The sequence below is a fragment of the Cebus imitator genome, unplaced genomic scaffold, assembly GCF_001604975.1.
Source record: "Cebus imitator isolate Cc_AM_T3 unplaced genomic scaffold, Cebus_imitator-1.0 Scaffold82, whole genome shotgun sequence".
NCBI lineage: Eukaryota > Metazoa > Chordata > Mammalia > Primates > Cebidae > Cebus > Cebus imitator.
The window spans coordinates 8,937,981-8,957,336 of NW_016107397.1; the positions used below are offsets into that span (position 1 = coordinate 8,937,981).

Below are 19,356 nucleotides of genomic sequence, written 5' to 3' on the forward strand. Positions count from 1 at the left end.
TTTGAGACGGAGTTTCGCTCTTGTTACCCAGGCTGGAGTGCAATGGCGCGATCTCGGCTCACCGCAACCTCCGCCTCCCGGGTTCAGGCAATTCTCCTGCCTCAGCCTCCTGAGTACCTGGGATTACAGGCACGCACCACCATGCCCAGCTAATTTTTTTTTTGTATTTTTAGTAGAGACGGGGTTTCACCACGTTGACCAGGATGGTCCGAGGCGGGCGGATCACGAGGTCAAGAGATCGGGAATGTTCTTTTTAAAATTAGTTCATGTATCCAGAGATGGATATTACTTCTAGGTAAAATGAAAAAGTGTTCAGCATCAATTTTATTTCTAATTTTTTGTTTTTATAAATGTATATGCTGAGAAAACTTATTTTCATAAATAAATAGATGGGAAGGAAGGAATTTTGTTATAACAATTTCACCCAATTCCTTGACAGCACTCTGGTTGTTATGCCCACAGTCACATAGTGATTTATCATCAAACAGTATTTTTAATGATCTATTGGCTGACAACGTGATTGGGTTCTCCTTCAATTCTGTTGAAAACCAAGAATTGTAAGCTATCTGGCTTGCAAGGGGACTTCTTACCCACTTATTAAAGCCATCCACTTTCTCAATACTGACCCTAATACTTGAAGTTCTCCTTTATCTGGAAAGCAGAGGGTTCTACATGCCAGAACAATGCATCAAGGAAGAGGAGGGTTTGCTGGGAGGAATGCCTTTCCTTTGGAAGGAGGGAGAAAAGTAAGCATGAAAGGAGAGCGGGGAGGGAAGACCACAGGCGCATTCTCAGGCAGATCTGCGTGGGGAAGGAGTACACAGGAAAATTGAGGATGTGGATTCCCTAAAAACCATTCACCACTGACTATCCCCTGGAGTCAGTGAGCCCTGATGTGAAGATCCCTATTCTAGATTAACACCATCTATTAGTGGGGAGCAGACATGACATGCCTCTGCCCAAACTAATGCCTGCAGGGCCTAAGCAGATAGGTACCATTAATAACTTGATGGGGCAGTGAAAGACACTCTCCTCCTTTGTCTAACTTATATTTCCCTGTTTTTGATAGAGACTTGGTTATAGCAAAAGGTTTCCCTATTACAAGAAAGACAAGAGTGCAAACATTTTGATCAACAACCAATGCATGGTCTCCTGGTGAGGGACACAGCTTGGAACTGCTGAGACCCAAGCAGGATGAGATGATGCCCCGGTAGCAGCATCCCATCAGCTCCCACAGATCGCTGTGTTCAGGGCTGGGGGCTGGCAACACAGACCATCCGTGTGTATGTGGAATCCCCAGCTTCTAGAGGCTGTTGCAGACAGTTCTGTTTGAGCCCTCTGCTAGGCAGTGCTTTGTTCCTATCTACAGCAGCGGACGAGCTGCAAATCTGTGAACAGAGAGGCACCTGCTGACTCTAGCCTTGCAGTCTCCTTTGCCAGGATGCCTCTTCCCAAAGCCTCAGCTGAATGCCTCTTACTCAAACTTTAGGTCTCAGTTAAATATCATCTCTCAGGGGAAACCTTCCAATTCCCACTTAACGCGTCTGGGTTTTCCAGAGCAAGCTGTGCTTCTCTCAACCATGGCTCAGACACTTTTGGCTTTACTCACCAATTTAGATTACCATCTCACCCTTGACTTCCCTAACTTCCATGCCTAGCACTGGGCCTGCTGTACAAGAGATATCTCATAATAACTAATAAATGAATTAATCAGATTGCTGTGTACAGCCATGCAGGCTATGTACCAACCATTTCTTTGGGGTACCATTAATACAGACAACTATAGACCACAAATATGTGCAATGCAACAGGCCAGCAAACTGACTAACTGGCTATACTTGTTAAGGGAGTGTCTCCCAGCATACAGGGCTCTCCAGGCACAGATCTTCAGTATATAAAATAGAGGTAAGTATCCTGCTCATATGAGCAAGGGCTCTCAAGGGGACCTGGGAGTCCAAGTCTTGCCAGTCAGGACAAGCTCTTACCACTCCTAGATCACTCCTGGATCATACAAGGAGCAAATAAAGCTCAATGATGGGTCATGTGGGCAGTTTCACTGGAAATCCCTTTTGTATGCAAAGTGCTATGCATTTTTATAAAACTGTCCTGCTCAACATGGTAGCATCCAGCCACATAAGGTTACTAAAATTAAAAATAGTTGAAATTATAAATTCACTTCCTCAGTCACAATAGTAACATTTCAAGTATTCAATAGCTCCATGTAATAATAGAGAACATTTCCATCATCACAGAAACTAATATTGGATCATGGGTCACACCTCAAATGCTTCCAGAGTCAGCTAATGTAGAAGCAACAGGCTCAGATACAGAAACATTTCTCTCCAAATGGGAAGTCTTCTAACACAAACTTACCTCAACAAAGAGGCAACCTGTCATCCAAAAACATCTGCCCCTCATGTTGCTTTCAATATGCAATAACTTAAAATTCCACAATGAGTATTTTCCCAAAACAAAGAATACAGTCCTCCACAGGAAAACTCAAGTTTCTTCATTAGGAGGAGAAGGCACAGATTGTTTAAACTGGGAAAGGGGTCCTAGCATGGTCAGACATTTTAAGAGAAGCTGGAAAATTTTCTCCCAGCTGTTATATATTGGCTCATGTATTTTTAAGGTATTGTGTGGGCTAAATAAAACACAAGCAGCAAATCCAGACCACAACTGTCCAGTCAGGACTTCTGATCTAGAGAAATATTGTACCTTAGGAAAGAAAATGCAATAGGAACAGGAAATGTGTAGTTGTTATGGACTGAGTTGTAAAAAAAGTAATATGTTGAAGCCCTAATGTGTAATGTGACTGTATTTGGAGACAGGACCTTTAAGGAAGTGACTAAGGTTAAATGAGATCATATGGGAATCTCTAATCCAATAGGACAGGGGTCCTTATAAGAAATGTAAGAGCCGGGCACGGTGGCTCACGCCTGTAATCCCAGCACTTTGGGAGGCCAAGGCGGGTGGATCACGAGGTCAAGAGATCGAGACCATCCCGGTCAACATGGTGAAACCCTGTCTCTACTAAAAATACAAAAAATTAGCTGGGCATGGTGGTGCATGCCTGTAATCCCAGCTACTCAGGAGGCTGAGGCAGGAGAATTGCCTGAACCCAGGAGGCGGAGGTTGCAGTGAGCCGAGATCGCGCCATTGCACTCCAGCCTGGGTAACATGAGTGAAACTCCGTCTCAAAAAAAAAAAAAAAAAAAAAAAAAAAAAAAAAAAAGAAGAAGAAATGGAAAAGACAACAGAGCTCTCTAATGCTCCCTTTCCTGAAACTCCAATGCACAGAAAGGCCATGTGAGGACCAGCAGAAAGGTGGCTCTCTGACAGCCAGGAAGGGAAGCCCCATTGAGAAACCAACCTGGCTGGCAAAGCTGGTTTCATCTTGGACTTCCAGTTTCCAGAACTGTGAGAAAATCAATGTCTGTTGTTTAAGCAGCCCAGTCTCCTAAAGAAGAGACTTGAGTTTTCCTGTGGAGGGCCCTGTTCTTTGTTTTGGGAAAATACTCCTTGTGAAATTTTAAGTTATTGCATATTGAAAGCAACATGAGGGGCAGATGTTTTTGGATGACAGATTGCTTCTTTGTTCTTAAGCTGGGTGCTTGTGTTAGACAATGTCCCACTTGGAAAGAGATGTTTCTGAATCTTAGCCTTTTGCTTCTATATGTTCCCTGACTTAGAACGTCCCAAACCATATTGAAAGTGCTTGTCTTTTGCTTCCACCAACAAAAGCTCTGATAGTAGAAACCAGTCTGCCTCAATCATGATATCCTCAATGCCCATGATGCTTAGTGAACACTCAGTAAAGACGTCTTGAGTCAATGAATTAATGAATGTCTTGTATGGCAACCCAAGCTGACTAATGCAGTACTTTTTACTCACTCATACACTGAAGTTATATATATATATATATATATAAAACTTATATATATATTTCACATATATAACTTATACATATATATATGTATAAGTTATATATGTGACATACATAAGTTATAAGGATATCAATATTCACAATTGCATATTGAATGTCTTGGAGATGCAGAACTAATATTTATAGCTCATTTAAAGCAACTCATTTTTAACACTACAGTCTGACATGTTGAGCTTGCAAAACATGGACAGTAGTGTTATTCCACGTGGCTCACTCAGTTTGCCCACAAAGGACTCTGCTCATGAGACTAATGAGGCCTGTGGCTTGAAGGCTGTAATTTTACTGATTTGTTCTATTTATAACACAGTCCATCTCTGAGAAATCTCCCATATTTTCTCTATATAAGCCTATACCAATACTCATATAAATAAGAACTATTGTGAAGAATCTTTCCAAGGTAGCATTTCTTCAGCCTACAATCTTGTATGTCTTGACCTTACCTTGTCTTTACCAACCCTGTTTTTACGACAGGCAAAGGTTTGAAAATGTAAATGGCAGAAACTCAGGATGTGCAGGAAAATTACTATTCTCTGACTTAGAACATCCCAAACCGTATTGAAAGTACTTGTTTGTCTTTTGCTTCCACCAACAAAAGCTCTCATAGTAGAAACCAGTCTGCCTCAGTCACAATATCCTCAATGCCCATGATACTTAGTGAACACTCAGTAAATACATCTTGAGTCAATGAATTAATTAATGCATTTCTAAATGAACAGAAGGACAGAGAAACAAATATTCTTCCAGAAGTGGGACTTAAGCTAAGAGTTCAGGATAGGTAAGAGCTGAAAACATAGAACGTGGGTGAGAGAACTTTCTAGGGAACTTAGAAGAGAAAACAGCTGAGGGATAGAAAGTATATGGAGGCAGGTTAATTTAATTTCCTAGTGAAAATGTCTAGCAACATAGAAAATCCCATCTCAGGGCACAGTGTCCCAGATAGTAGGTTCAACAGGGCAAGGTTTAGCCACCGTATCCAGAAGCAGCATAATTAATTTGATGAGTAAGACTGAGACAAAGAGCGATGCCCACAACCGGCAGGTCAAATAAAGTCATAAAACAGAAGAAATGTGAGTCAATAATGGAGGAAATGCATGTGGACAAGCCTTCCATCTTTGGTCACCTTACTAAGTCAGACAGAGAAGTTCACACATCAGAAGTATCAAATTTTAGAATCAGGGTGACCTTGATGTCATTTGTCCTACTTTCTCCTTACCAAAGATTGAAGGCCCAGGCTGGCATTCAGGCCTGGAGATAACATTTGACTGACTGTGACGTGTGAAGTCACAACAGTGAATGCGAACTCCAAGAAGAAAAATAAGAGTCACAAAGACAAAGCAAAACATTGCACTGAAGGACTAAAGGATGGAGAATCCTCACATCTTGGGATTAGAAGGGCCAAAAGGAACAATAAACACCAAAAGAAAAGGAGCTACAGGAAGAACAAGCTGATGAGCAGGAATCCTCAGATGCCAGGGATGGGAAGGGGACCAGGAAATGGTGGGTAAAAAGGTCTCGCTGCACAGGCTTTCATGCACCCACTGGACAAGTATTTACTGAGCCCTTAGTATTCATCATGCACTCTTCCCGTTGCTTATGGAAATATGCAAAAATCCTTATCCTCACAGAACTTATGGGAGATGAAGACAACACAACTAAGGACTGGGTTGTATTAAATGCAGAGTCTTGCTGGGGGACACTGATATTTAAAACAAGGGAGCAAACTAAAGGATGGTGGTTATGGCAGTTCCCAGTCATAGAAAGCACTGTTCTACTCCAAATCCCCTTTTCCTAATCATCTCACTGGTGGTGCATCTCTCCATAAGTGAAAGAAAAGATTTTTAGAGTTCTGCTAACACAGCTATTCCAGCCTCGGAAGCAGAATTAATTGCTCCCTTGCCTGTACTTCCGGAGCTGCTTCTAGTAACTCCCTCTCATCTGGCATTTAACATACTGTGTTCTTATTGTCTGTTGGTGTGCCAGCCTCTCCTGGCCAAAGTGAGCTCAGAGAAGGCAGAAACCACGTGTCGTGTTCACCAAGTTTCCTTGGCATTAAGTGTAATGTCTGATAAGTATCAGATGCTCAGCGTTTTCTGAGTGAAATACCACAACTGAAGTCTGAGTGTTTAATGGGCAGGGAGTAGCGGGGAATCATATACTGAGAGACAGAAGTGAGACAGAGACTCTAAAAGCCAAAGAAAATCATATTCAACCCTTCCCTTGATTCTTCTATATAGATACTGAAAATGGTATAGGCTGATGTCAATATGCCAGCTGTTTCCCTCTATGATAATAAGTTTACTCTTTTATGCATCCCTGAGTATCCTTCCAGGATGAGATGATATTCAAAATATTTAGTGACTAACATGGCAGGGTCACTAGCTAATCAGCATGGAGGCCCTTGGGGGCAACATGGCTTAACATCTGTCCTTCAAGTGCAAACTGCAGAGGTGGATAGGATCCAGGTAATCTAATGCCAGGCTAGGGTTCAAGTAAGTAGAACTGCTTCCTAGATTTTCATCAAGAACATGCTTTTTGTCATGGTTTTTACAAATACTATAACTAAAATGAACAAAGAAACAAAAGGCTCAAAATACTGCCTATCCGTTTCATACATTTTCAAATGTGATGGTACCATTTTTGCACTTGCCATTTTCTCAATTTAAGAGAAGTGACATTTTCTTGAGTAGACTAAGGAAGTATGAAACTACTTAAGTTTTCTGAAATGAGCCAATAACCAAAGGGCAACATACGCACATGGTTTCCACTCCTACGTCGTTCTGACTGATGAGGATGCTTCCCAACGTTTTAAGGATTAGAAAGGAATAAGCTTGAATTCTGAAGTACATTTGTGCTGAAAATTTTCCCAAATGGAAGCAAACCTTTGTGAAATTCAACCCTGTCTGAATTAATAAAACCAAGAGTGACATCCTGTTGGGGAAAGAGAGTGTGCAACAATCTTTCAAGGAAAGTGAAGGGCATTTAATACCAGACACAGTCTTTAATAGCAGATGAGACACACTTCAACAAAATACATCATCAGCGAAACAGCAAACAACCTCATGGGACCAGCCAAATGTCCGCCATTACTGACTTATGTCAACTCTGACTCCTACTCTTTAAATTCAAGTTGAGAACTAAAATGGAAAAGCCTTCATTCTTTCACGATTTTCTCTAGAGTTTTGCACTTCCAGTTTTGATGTTTGTATCTTGCTCCCTAGAAAAAAATCGCAGAACCATTACAGCTTTCCGACTTCCTAGATGGTCATGCAGGCCTAATACCAAGGTGAGCTAGGCAATTCCCAGCTCGCATTTTTATGATTCTGTAAAACTACACAAAATAATATCTTCAGTGTCCACCTCAAAAAGCTGCACTTGCTAGCTGATTATTCCTCGGCAAGATAACAGTTTACACTGACAAGCAGAGGTCACAGGGTTTCTTAGATCATCCTCAGACCCTCTCAGCCAAACATAGAGATATACTAGACTTGAAGGAACTAATTTTGTGCTAAAGAGCATATTCTTCAAGATCATAAAAGGCGAAGGGGTGCAGGCAGGATAATCACCTGAAATAACAAAGAATCACAGGGAGAGACTATTGCTAAGAACTCACTAATTAGAACCCATACAGAAAGAATCTACATCTTCAGATAAATTTCTGGTATCTATTATTTCTGATATAAATTCCATTTCTTTACATCTCAGACACAAAGTGTTCTTGGAAAAGTGGGGAATACAGCACTTTGGATTTGGTAATGGCCTTCAGCATTATTAAGTGGCCTTTCACTTTAACAGACACTCTACCTGATTTTCTCCAGGCTTGATTTAATATTCTCAAACACATTGTAAAGATCTACAATTTTAATTACCTTCTGTAATTGCCTTCTATAAGAGCCAAAAGAACATCATTTACAATGAATAGTAATAAAACATTATGACTAAGTGGTAAAGATGGAACAGAACTGTTATCAAAAGGTGACCAATCGTTAGGTTATATTCACAACAGTGGCAGCCAGATTAAGAAATTACATGATTTTAAAAATCAAAAACCATTCTACAATATAAGTAATCTCAGTAAGTAAAATGGTGAAAGTCTCCTTGGGGAAAAGACAAACCTGGATTCAAAACAAACCCATGTAATCAACTGCATAAGATTATGGAAATAATTTGTTGCCTCATCTGCAAAATGGGGATAATACTGACCTTATGGCTTCTTGTTTGTTAAAAAATGGTGTTTAAATGGTGGTTATTATGATTATTATATTAGTATTTTTAAGAGACAGGGTCTTGCTCTGTTGCGCAGGCTGGAGTACAGTGGTGCGATCTAAGCTCACTGTAGCCTTGACCTCCCTGGCTCAAGTGATCCTCCTACCTCAGCCTTCTGAGCAGCTGGGAACACAGATATGCACCACCACACCTGGCATATATATATAGGTAAAGACAGAGTCTCCCTGTGTTGCCCAGATTGGCCTTGAACTCCTGGGCTCAAGCGATGCTCCTGCCTCAGCTTCCCGGAGCACTGGGCATGAGCCAACATGCCTGGCTGATTGGTTTTTTTAAATGAGATATAATATTTACATACTGGGCATACGTAGACATCCAATGAACAGCTGTTGTTACTAGTACTACAATAAGCCTTCATTATGCTTTGGACCAAATCACATCTTTCTGTCTTTAAAGCTGGAAATTTTAGTTAACCCATGAATTATTCAGCCTACCCTCAGCATAAATACCATTTTATTATTTAAGAGATGGGTTCTACTCTAGATGTTCCCTCTGAATCAGAAAATAATATATTCTCATTTTTCTGAAAGAGGAGATATGAAAAGGCAATTTAGCTTAGCAACTCACACAATCTGGATTTTGAAAACCTTAAAGATTCTGAAGGAAGAGAAATTAAACAGGTGTTTCTTAATTAGCAGTTTCAGAAGACTGAGCTCATTCGTAAAAGAAAAAATCGTACTGAGAAGGTACGAGTAGAACCATTTAGTCTAGAAAGTAACTAAAATAACTGAACCCTAGGAAATTCACCAGAATCATCGCTATATTCAACTACTGCGTAAACACAGTTTTTCTAAGAAAACTACATTTATAGGTAGCAACTTGTTCTGCGTGGTCTTATCTTAGCCAATAATGATTACTTTGCCTAGGATTTCTGCAGACAAGCTGTGTAATGGATGTTGTTAGAGACTGTACAATGACTGCAGAAAAAATTCAATTTTCCATCCCCCTTGTTTATGCCCTCCAAAAACTCCTTGTCTTTCATATTAATTACAATGACAAGGAGAGTAGACAACTTCAATGACTGTAATATCTACCGTGATCAGAGCTAGAAAGAAAACTCATAAGTTATAATCTTGGGTCACTCTCAATATATTACATACTTGGAAATGTCATATTTACATACTATGACTCTACAAGGAAATTATCATCAATTCCCTATAAACTGAAATCAGGTACTGGCTGCTGGCTAAGTCTAAGAAATTAGGTCCCAAAGTCAAAGGTAAAAATTACTAGGCCAGGCGCAATGGCTCACTCCTATAATCCCAGCACTTTAGTAGGCTGAGAAAGGAGGATCTCTTGAGCCCCAGAGTTCAAGACCAGCATGGGCAACATGGGGAGATCCTGTCTCCACAAAAAATTTTTAAAAATTAGCCAAGTGTGGTGGTGCACACCTGTAGTCCCAGCTACTAGGGAGGCTGGGGTGGGAGGAATCACTTGAGCCCAGAAAGTTGAGACTGTAGTGAGCCATGATTGTGTCATTGAACTGCAGCCTGGGCAACAGAAAGAGACCCTGCCTCAAAAAAAATAAATAAACAAAAAAGGAGTTACTTTAAGTTCTAGCCCCCAAACTGCCAAAATTAAAGAACTCTTATGCTTAAATATCTGAATATAATAATTTAAATTGAGACTTTTAACAAGGGGACAGAGGGAAGGTAGATTGGAGGAATTACTAATGCTGAGTTATACAGAGGAGTTTGTAAAAAATCTGGTTAGGCAAATCACTACTGAATGATAATTTTTGTCTTTCAATAATCACAGCATAATTGGGAGAAGTAAATGAATACTCATGGTCCCTCTACTGAATCCAACTGGTCAGTTCTGCTTGGTTATTCAATTCTCCAAGTGCTGCCTTACTCCGTGGGTAAAGTTTACTCACTGCTAAATCTGTCACCACAGTTTGATATCAGTATCTGGGAATTAGGGAGTGTAATCACGCACATCAGTCTTATAAATCCACCGGGACAGATCATGTCTTACTTTATATCCTATGTGCTGCCTAATGCATTACTGATAACAAAACAACCGCTTTGTTATGAGAAATTGTGACATTGTTATGATGCTCCATTCATAAGCACTGACTCCAGGGCATCTCTCACTGCACCCTTAAGCCAAACCTGTGTGCTGTCCACCCAATCGTGCCTCACTAGGGTTGCAAGAGGGGGCCAGCCTCAAAACTGCTGGGCCACAGCATACTGCTATTCCTTGGATTGAATGTTTATTGGGAGTGGTTTTGGTATCAGAACAGAAGGCCTCCTTTTTTTTAAATCAGAACCAGGCTCCTCTGAGGTCTGCATGCACAGAGCTCTTTGCAGAGAGCTTCCCTGCTGGACAGCCACCTCCCTCCAAGTTTTGCCTTCTCCTTGGGCTTCTCTCTCTTGGACACATTTGGATACTACGGGCACACCCAGCCACCATGGTATATGCTGTTCTGCTTTTATAGGAGAAACAAGGGTTTTGGGAAGGGGACAAATAAACTTTGGCTTGAATCCTCAACTTCCCATTAACTATTCTTGAGGTCAATAACCTCACCTCCTAAAGCCTCAGTGTCTTCAGCTGTGAAACAGAGTTGATTGTTAACCCACAGGGCTGTCATGGAATTTAAAAAGGAAAATATGGCCGGCGGCGGTGGCTCACGCCCATAATCCCAGCACTTTGGGAGGCCGAGGCAGGTGGATCACGAGGTCAAGAGAGAGAGACCATCCTGGTCAACATGGTGAAACCCCATCTCTACTAAAAATGCAAAAAAAAATTAGCTGGGCACGGTGGCGCACGCCTGTAGTCCCAGCTACTCGGAAGGCTGAGGCAAGAGAATTGTTTGAACCCAGGAGGCGGAGGTTGCGGTGAGCCGAGATCGTGCCATTGCACTCCAGCCTGGTTAACAAGAGCAAAACTCCGTCTCAAAAAAAGGAAAATATATGTGACAACATCTCAGGTCTCAAGAAATGTTAGGGCCTTCTATCTATGTCTGTCCTTGGAGGATCATCAACAGTACTCTTATTTATAAATTATTATCAGATCTGCATATAGCTTGAAACAGTTGTTGTTCCTAGATCACCTAAAAGAATTTTGTAAAACTGTGTATCTTTCCCACATCTTGACATCTAAAATTTGTCATTATTTTAGTTATTTTTCATTATGAAAATAATGAAAATTATAAAATGAAAAATTATAAAAATATATTTATAATTTTTCATTATTTTATTATTTTACATAATAAATTTGAAGGACAGAAAAGAATTTCTAGTATATTCTAATGTTTAATATTTCAGTATATTTTAATAAAACTACTGCAACACATTTATATGTATTCAAAGAATCTAAATATTTGATAAGCAGGTCTAAAGATTTGATACACAGTATCACCCATTTAAAAAACACATGAACAAGCTCAAAGTTTTAATAGGAAGAAATTTTATAACATTCCTTTTCTTTCTTCTTTGTATTTCCATCTTACACCCCCACAGAATTGTATCCTTTATTCACTACATTTATTGAGTCAAAGTATTTTATTAATTACCTTATAGCTTCTGAAAAAATATGTATATAAATTTAAATTTTGGTAGGGCTCAGTAGCTCACACCTATAATCCCAGTGCTTTAGAAGGCCAAGGGGGGAGGATTATTTAAGGCCAGAATTTGAGACCAGCCTGGATAACACAGCCAGACTCTGTTTTAAAAAAAAAATTAAAAAATTTGCTAGGGTTGGGGGTGGTAGCTGACGCCTGTACTCACAGCACTTTGGGAGGCCAAGGCAGGTGGATTACAAGGTCAGGAGTTTGAGACCAGCCTGGCCAACATGGTGAAACCCTGTCTCTATTTTAAAAATACAAAAATTAGCTGGGTGTGGTGGTGGGAGCCTATGGTCCCAGCTACTTGGGAGGCTGAGGCAGGAGAATTGCTTGAACCTGGGAGGTGAAGGCTGCAGTGAGCCGAGATTGTGCCACTGCACTCCAGCCTGGGCAACAGAGCAAGACTCTGTCTAAAAAAAAAAAAAAAAATTAGCAAGGCATGATGGTTCATAGCTGTAGTCTCAGCTACTCAAGAGGCTGAGGCAGGAAGACTGCGTGAGGCCAGGAGTTTGAGGCTGCAGCAAGCCATGATCTCACCACTGCACTCCTGTCTGTGTGACAGAGTGAAACTCTGTCTAAAAAAAAAGAAAATTTCTTAAAACAATTTTTTTAACCATTACAAATTTTGATGAATAGGTTTTTATATTTTAAAAAACTAGAAATGCATCTCTCAATGACACAGAGAGTAAAGTTTAATTCTAATCTTTTCTTCTTCATCGATAAAGTGTTGTTCATATAAAGCAACAGACAAAAATGAAAGAAATTTTGTTAGAGTATCTCTCAATTCTTTACATTCTTTTTAAGTTATATACCAAAAGTCATATAGTAATTTATTCATATATTTATTTTATTATTATTATTTTTTTGAGACAGAGTCTTGATACATTGCCTGGGCTGGAATGCAGTGGCTCACTACAGCCTTCACCTCCCACGTTTAAGTGATTCTCCTGCCTCAGCCTCCCAAGTAGCTGGGATTACAGGCGCCTGCTACTATGCCTGGCTCATTTTTGTATTCCTAGTAGAGATGGGGTTACACCACATTGGTTAGGCTGGTCTCGAACTCCTGACCTCAGGTGATCCGTCCACCTTGGCCTCCCAAAGTTCTGGGATTACAAACATGAGCCAATGTGCCCTACTGTCATACAGTGATTTATTAGTTAGGACAGACATGTTTTGTTCTAATAACAAACCCTGAAATCTCAGTGCCAACCATACAAAGGTTTGTTTCTTACTCATAATGAGTCCAGTTCTGCTTGGGTGGCCCTCCTGGGCTATTCTTCCCACATACTGATTAAAATATCCAGACAGCTTCCATCTTGTGGTTCAATATGTGGCCTGGCCATGGTTGTCCCAAAGGGGAAGGGAGATCATGAAGGTAACACTCTGGCTTTTAAACACATGGCCTGAAAGCGATACTTTATCCCACTCACATGGCCCCCCACCTGCAAAGGTGCTAGAAATCTCTTCCTGTCCTAAGAACATGTGGACTGTGTTACAGTTAGCAATGATTATGTTATTTGTAATGAAGTGTCAGCTGACAACACACATAGGACCTACCTCATTTTGCAGACAGCAAAAGATTGAAAACACCTGATTTACAAAATGATTTATTTCCCAATTATTAGAGTCTTTCACTTTCTCAATTCTGCCACTGATGTTTAGAATTCTCCCTTTGTTTGGCACCTGGGCATTTATATCCTCAGATAATTGCCCATGTTAAAGATTCAGGATGTGTAAGAAATGAACCTTCCATCTTATTCAGAAAGAAATGAGCAGTTGTGAAAAGCAAAATTTGACCTCAGGCATCCGCAGATCCAGTTTTAGAATGTGAATATGAAAGGACTGAAAAGAGGTTCCCTGGAAATTTTACATGCCTGCCTATGCCTTGGAAATCTGTATGTATCCTGGGTGATACTCATAGACCAGTGGTTACTGCTTTGGGAAACCGGGGCTATTGGGCTACCCCAAGTTTGTTCAAACGTTGAGGGCAAATGATCATAGCTTAACCTGATTTCCTAAGATTTAGCAACAGTGAAATCAGGTAGAAATAAATCTCACAGGGGAAAAGAAGACACCTTGGGATGAGAAGAGATGGGAATAAGGTGAAGGAGGCATGAGTGGGTAATAGAAACGACCCAGTTTTGCCTTGTTGGGTGGGGAGAGAATGATGTCTTTGCTGTGGTTACTGAAGTCTTGCTGGCAGTCACCAGCTACATTCCTCTTCTAAAACTCATTCCCCAATCCATCCGTTGGGGCTCAGAAACAATTAGACCTGGTGTTTTCACTTATGTTTTTTCACCAAAAGCACAAGAAAGAGACAAGTTTAAATGCTGTTTTTTATGCAGGTTGAGTCTGTTAGTTGGATGGCCCCCTATGACACTCTGTACACAAGCTATCCCAAGGAGAGGTCTGAAAATTCTCATTGTCAGAGAAGTTAACAGGCTGTGCATGCCCTATGGTTCACCTTTGCCTAGAATGGTGGATTTATGTCCTTGTGTGTTTAGTTTTATCTAAACTGACTCTCACAAAGTGGACAACTGAAGACAAAGGCATTCCTAGGAAGAAACCACAGACCTGAGTCACTCACAACACCAGTAACATCAGATGACAACAAACGGCAGCGGGGACACTTGTGTTGTTAGAAGACATATCGCCAGGAAAAACAATTCTCTGTAACCAGATGTCATAAGAAGTTTTCCAAAAAACTAAATTATATCAAGAAAATCAAGTACAATATGGATTTCCGTTCATGAAGTGCATATTGCACCATGAGGCATCAAGTAAAGATGGAAGGAAACTTTCATGATTAGCACTGCTGATTCCCTTTGTCTCTTCTGTCTGATGGTTAATGCTTAGAATTGATAAGTAACTAGGTGTTCATGCATAAGGGATGTTAGATATAGTGAATTCCAAGTTTCTTTTCAAAGAATCAGTACGTCAGTATGTTCAGCTCTCTCATTCTTTAATTCTCCATTTTAAGGTTTAACTTCCTGGTTCTCTGCGCCCCCTTGCCTCTAGTTTCGGTAAACAACTTTCCCACCAGTTCTAATCAGTAGTTTACATCTTTTCCCCTGGTCACCAGCTTTGACCTGTTCCTAACCATCATTCCTGCCAAACTACCCACCCCACCACTCTGGATCTTATCCCTGCTCTCTTTAAAATAGCCAATTGGAATTAGCTTAGCCTCTGCAGTCTAACCCTAGTCAACAGGGGAACAACACAGCAGCAGGGGCTACTTACATCAGGAATAAGAACCCCTTCCCCTCCCTTGTCCAGGTTTGTGCTCACCATTGCTCCATCTGTGAAACGTACCCTTGCCTTGCTGAGGAAATTTATATTCAAGTGCTACTTCTTTTGCAGCACCAAAAATGTACATATAACATGGAAATGCTGAAGGCTTATTTCTTGATGGTGTGTTTACAGAAAAGTGTTAGGGACCATGGCCTAGACTTAGTTCTGTCTAACACCAAGCTCAGGAGGCCCAGGGCCAGAGTATGCCTCACTCTTCACTCTGTACAGCAGGTTCAATGCATGGCTAAATAATTAAACTCATGATTTTACTATAAAATACACATTTCTTTATGTTTCTAAAAATTCTGGCAGTAAAATATCATACAACCTATAAAGCTATGATTGGTTCTAACTTGCTCATTTGTGATGTGAGGCTAGGCCCCAGGCTGATTTTTAGTAATATTTCAAACAGTTCTTATTGTTTTAGGAACCCAAGACATGTTAAAGTCCATCTGGAAGGCTTCTGCCTTTAATGTTAAAGGTACAAGGAAAATAGGAGAGAGTTTTGTCCGGGGAACACAAAAGCCATGTTTTACAAGGCAGTCCTTTCAAATGACTGTTCATAGACATGATTCTCAGGAATCCACTTTCAACTACTAAACCTATATGAGGTCTGCAGTTAAATTAGCATTATAGAGGACAAAAAAATGTTAAGTGGTCTTCAGAATTAAAAGCAAGGGTTTGTCAGCCTGAAGGAGGATCAGCTGAAATGATATCCTATTTGCAAATGTTTGAAGAGGAGACATTAAGATGAAAGAGGGGAAAAAAACAGGAAGGAGAGAGGAAATCATTCCTTTTTTAATCCAAGCTTCATCCCTAGTAGAGAATCTCATTACACTGGACATTTTGAATATTGGATCAGAACTGATGATGTGTCTAAGGTATGTACAATGGCATTTAAACAATGATTGATTCATCACTGTATAGAATTCGTCTCATCTCCTAACTCTATGCTTTTTTTTTTTTTAAAGGAAGAAACTCCTATTCACATATTAATTTGGTTCAGAAGTTCTATTCCACAAAGGTTAACGCAATGTAAAATCTTCAAAGCAAAAGCCAAAAATAGGTTGACAGGTTCATAAAGCTTGCCTGGGTCTGACCTCAGAACAGAAGCGTCTATTCTGAGCCATGCCCAGCCCCTTCTTTTTCTGGTGTGCACCTGAGCTGTGGGAGCTGGCTATGAAAAATTCATGTAGGACGCTTCAACAGTCCCACCTATGTCCTTAACATCTGCTGGCTTCACATCACATTAAAACTTCAAAGTGGATCCACCCCTGGGATGGCAGCAAGCTCTCACCAGGGAAGCGGGGTGGAGAGTTCAGAGAAGTCCTCTCCTTCCCTACAGGAATATCAGTACAGAACATGCAGGAATTTATCTTCTTAACCATGCAAAAGGGGAAATATGTTAAGAGATAATAATGCCATCTACTAAATATGCACAAAACAGCAGGCGGTATCATTATGGGACTGCATCTCACTTCTAACAGTCATGCTTTTTTTTCAAAAAATATTTATTTAAATCTAAAACCTCTTTATCTTTTGCTTCCCATAAGCTTCAAGTGTAGCAACAGTATTTAGTAATTGAAAAGGTGAAGATGTTTTTGAACTCTCAAGTACAAGGTTGTTGATGAAAATGTATTATGTCCTCCTGTTAGCTGGGTGACAGTGCATCACTTATTTAGATGTTTTGAGACAGGGACAGACCTGGATGCTGCTCCCCTCCAACACAGTGCTGTCCTCGAGGAAGAAATGGATTCTTACTACAACGGCAAACAAGAGGTGGGGCTGCATGACACTCCAATTTTAAACTAATTACAGCACAATCCACCAGGAATTTAATTACCAGGACCCGATCATCCCCATGGGGTTATTTATCTTCGTTAAATGATAATTGGCTGTAATACCTTCTGATTTTTCAGAAATGCTGGCTGGAAAGTTTTTAAAAATTTTTCATCAATCTTGTTTGGTGTTTCCACAAAAGCCTACATCAGAAGAAAAAGATGTCTAAGTCTGCAAAACACACTCTCTCTTACTACCACTATGAATAGGTCTTGAGAATATCTAATTTCATAATAAATCTGGTGAGGAGTCACATCCTTCAATACTTCACGGTCTCACCAGGAGTAGGGCGGCCAGGTCCTGAACTGCAGTGTTCATTGCTTAGACCACTCACTGCATTCCAGAAAGAAGCACGATTTAAACAATTCTGGGGGCTTCTACAGATTAATCAGAACTTCTGACTTTTAGAGGTTTTCAAAATAAAACTTTTAGCACACACACAAAAAAAGTATAATTGGTTGCCATTTAACATTTAGCTAAATCCAATATGTCAACAGGAAGGTTCTCCTAAGAATTAAAACAAGGCAGTTTCTGCAACCTCCTTACTTCTCCCATTTTACCTGGCCCTGATAAAAAGCAAAGAATTCATAAAGGAACAAAATGTAGGTTTTTCTCCTAAGATTTAAAATAAGTCCATATATCTCACTTTTTACACATTTTTACCTGGTGCCAATGAAAAGTTAAAAATATACATACAAAGGAACAAAATGCAAGCCAGTTAATTATAATATTTATGAGCAGCTTTCAATATACTTTTTGGTCAGGGTAGAAACTGAAATTACTGAAAAAAATTTACATATTCCAATTATCTAAAGCCATGGTATTGCATTAGTATGGCAGTTTGCAAATTTACTGTATTCGTTTTATTTTCTGCTGGCCCTTACAGAGGAGGCAGGTAGGCAAGTACTAGGTAAGGACTGTTTTATAACTTTGTCATGTTAACCACAATTGTTGTCGAAACATTTTTTTCCCTCTTCTAACAGAGGAAGGCCAACTTCCTTGTTTCTGATGCAGAATTTCACCCTCTTTGGCCCATTATTATCCTGGTAGTTACATTACAATTGAGTACAAAATCGTATTTGAAAAACAGGATAAATGACTCTACTTGTAAAGTTTGGAATCATTAAAATAGCAACAATGTATTTGATAATACAATTTCCATTCTTTATCATCACCATTGGAAACATCATAATAAATCATCCTTATTTCTACTGTAAATTCCTGATGCAGACAGTCCTTTCACTCGCAGTACAGCATGCGCTGGGTCTTGTGAACCCCAACCTAATCCATGTGCATAATTCTCCATGGCATCACAAAGGCCCCACTCATCCTAAATCTGTCATAGACTACGTTCTGGAGAGCAAGATTCAATTCTTTAAATTAAGGAGCTAAAGGCAGGACGACAGCACATCATGGCCACTTAGGACCAATTAGGTAGGCATGTGAGAGCCCACTCAGTTAATTCCCACAGAAGCCCGCACCCAGAATTTGCTATGAAGATTCACCCAGGAAATTCTACTGGGCCTAAGGCAATTGTACCCCTCCAGGGCCATGTGAGGCAAATGCTATCACTCCATCCCACGTACTTCCTTTTTTTTTGAGATGGAGTTTCACTGGTGTGATCTTGGCTCACTACAACCTCCACCTCCCGGGTTCAAGCAAATCTCCTATCTCAGCCTCCTGAGTAGCTGGGATTATAGACACCCGCCACCATGCCCAGCTAATTTTGTATTTTTCATAGAGATGGGGTTTCCCCATATTGGCCAGGCTGGTCTCGAACTCCTGACCTCAGGTGATCCGACTGCCTTAGTCTTCCAAATTTCTGGGATTACAGGCGTGAGCTACCATGCCCAGCCCCACATACTTTTCAAACCACTTGCAGGGGGAAATCATTCCTTTAAGATGCTTTTTAAAAGATGAAATCCACTACTATACAAACGAATCAATATAATTCACTCTTATATGATATGATCATAATATTTTGAAATTTACCATCTGCCATCACTAGTTTCAACCCTATTTTCTCAACCACATGACAATTTCATTTCATACCATGAAGCTTCATGCTGCAAACATTTGACGAAAAGCCTTCTGATATGGATATCTGAATCTAGTTTAATTCAGACTTCTTGCTTTGGGTGATTTTCCCTTCTTTAGCAATTAACTCTTGCTGGTAGAATTTAAAGGCCAAACATGTAAAACTAATTTTGCTCAAACTAATGTCCCCTCAAATAAAATATACAAATACCCATGATTTTTGTGCATTCTCTTCAAGAATCAGGCTTTTAGTTAAATTAGGTGGAAAAAAATGATCAACCGATTATGCTTAAATACTGCTAACTTTGGTACAACTTAATATGTAGAATTTCTCAAGGATTGTCTTTTAGATTAAAAGAATATAATCTGTCCCTAATTTAGTCCTAATTTAGGT

At 40.1% G+C, this 19,356-nt stretch overlaps 1 protein-coding gene across 1 annotated transcript in view; it reads right to left on the bottom strand.

Moving 5' to 3' along the window:
- SDK1 (sidekick cell adhesion molecule 1) overlaps window positions 1–19,356 on the bottom strand; it is a 982,297-nt gene that overhangs the window by 414,398 nt on the left and 548,543 nt on the right. The window lies entirely within an intron of this gene.